We start from the raw sequence: 2,517 nt of genomic DNA on the forward strand, positions 1-2,517 counted from the left end.
CTGACCAGCCCTCCCACTCACCACCCACACCACCAACCAGCTAGCCAGCAACCGGGCCAGGAGTGATCAGGAGGGGCCCACCCGGCCACCCACCCGGCACCTCCAGCCAGACAACTCTGCCCACTCAGGGCCATGAGCTGGAGGTGCCAGGAGCCTTCCGGGAGGCAATGTGAGGCATTCTTCTTAATAAGTCCCGCATTGATGATAAAGGGCCGTATCAACCCCTCGCTGATGCGCAGTGAGTGGCTTACCATACAGGGGAGACTTTTAATTTATCTCGGGAACTGGGCGTAAGTTATAAAAATGGTAATTTCTTGGAGATTCAATTACGTGTTTTCATTGTTACCCTCGGTAATCAAGGAAACGATTTTTTATAAAAGGCCGTGGGATGATACTGATCTCAGGAGAGGAACTGGGTTGGGTGGGAGCTTTGGCACAAAGGAGGGCAGTGTCTGCTGGGGACAGGCAGGGCAAGTGGAGCTGAGCCGCCTGGCTCACCAGTTCCTCTAGCCTTCCAGCTCCTCCAGCCCTCTCTGGCCTCAGTCTTCCCATCTGCCGATGGGCCCATCTCTGGTAGGGAGGGTCTGTGTTTTGGGATGAGGGTTGATGAAGTGAGGCGTGACTCCTGGGCCATGAGGGTGGCTGTGAGGGTGGCTGCATCCCTTCCCCTCCCTGCCTGGTGCCTGAGCAGTCTCATCCATCTGCTGAGGCCTCTGCAGGGAATAGAGAGGGGTTCCTCGTGGAATGCGGGACCTGATTTTTTCCCCAAGTGATGTCTTGGCTCTAAATAACATCTCCAGGATTAATGGTGCCGGCAGCCAACAGCACCAGGTGATTGGAAAAAGGGTTTTATGGCCCCGTGGGTAAAATTGAACTTGCATCCGAGGTGTATTTCCAAGATGGGATTTTCCTCCCTGGCAGAGGCGGCACATTCCACGCTAATTATAATGGCACCTCCTCGACATTTATCACCCACAGTGAGGGGGACACCAGTCTGGGGCACGGGGACAGGGTGTCCCTGGAGTCACCTCCAGGCCCCCTAATCTCAGCAGACCCTGGGGGGGGCTGCTTCTAGGAGATGAGCCCTTACCCATTGCGGGGCCAGGGAAGGGGGAGGCGGGAGCCCCCAGGGGATGAATGAGCTCTAGCTGGGCTGCACCACGGAGGATGCTGGAAGGAGGCCCCAGGCTGAGGGTAGGACCCAGCTAGTGCCTGCCCAGGGACCCACAGGAGCCTCGATGAGCAGACTCCGGGGAGGGGCCTGGCCCATCTTGTCGCAAGGGGCTAGAGTCCTGGGCTGAGCTGGGCAGTTGACCTTAGATCTGACTCTTGTCTTCCCTGAAAGTCTTTTTACCCCAACTCAGGCTCCTGCAGCCCAGCACAGCGCCCAGCCAGGATGGGCAGGAGGAAGCCCTTCCTCCGAGGGGCCCTCACCGCACCCTGCCTGAGAGGCCTCGAGCCGCAGGGCTCTTGTCTCAGCACCGGGCCAGAGATTCGGGAACTATGGGAGTTTGGGGGACCTTGGTGGCTGAGGGTTGTGTTCGTGGAGGACTCCTTGAGTTTGGAAGATGAGGCCCACTTTCTGCACAGCCAATAGGTCATTGTCACAGGGACACTGACCACCAGCACCAACCTCCATTCCCCGCCGGGGGCACCGGCCTTTATCACCCATTTCCCAGGTGAGGACAGAGGCTCAAAGAGGGGTAGGGTTCCTCTGAGGTCACACAGCAGGTGAGCAACAGAGCCAGTGAGGGCCTCGGGGTGTCCTGCCAGGGGCTGAGGTGTGCCCACATGCAGGAATCCAGGGGTCCTTGGGCCAGGGCCCTGCCAATAGTTGGGGACTGGGGGAGGGAAGGGAGCATTGCCAACCCTACAGCCCCTGCCCTGGCGGGTAGGGGGAAGACGCATCCCCAGGGGCCCGAGAGCAAGGTGGGCCCATGCTGTTCCCTCTAATCTGCCACAGGTGAACCTGACAGGAGTGGGGATGGAGCCTGGCATCCCCAGGGAACCTCCTGGAGTAATCATTCCACATGCTTGCAGTAAATACTGGGCTCTTCTTCCCCTCCCAGTAATTGAACTTATTTACTTTTAACTAAGACTAAATATTCTCTGTGAGCTCAAGATACTGACTGCCCTGTCAGGCTCAGTCCACTCTCTACTCTTCCTGCCTCCGGGGACTCCCCCAGCCAGGGAGGGACCAGGCAGCCCTGGGGGAGCAGAGTTGTTTCTCCAGGAAACTCCGGGTGGAGAATCTATTTACATCATCACCACTGTCACCATGAGCATGGCCATAACCAACATCATGGCCAGCTCCACCAGCATCACCTCCACCACCACCACCACCACCACCTCCATCACCTCCACCATGACCACCACCACCACCATCACCATCACCATCACTACCACCACCACCACCTCCATCACCTCCACCATGACCACCAGCACCACCACCATCACCATCACCACCACCACCACCACCACCACCTCCATCACCTCCACCATGACCACCACCACCAC

This window comes from Piliocolobus tephrosceles, chromosome 19 (genome assembly GCF_002776525.5).
Source record: "Piliocolobus tephrosceles isolate RC106 chromosome 19, ASM277652v3, whole genome shotgun sequence".
NCBI classification, from domain to species: Eukaryota; Metazoa; Chordata; class Mammalia; order Primates; family Cercopithecidae; genus Piliocolobus; species Piliocolobus tephrosceles.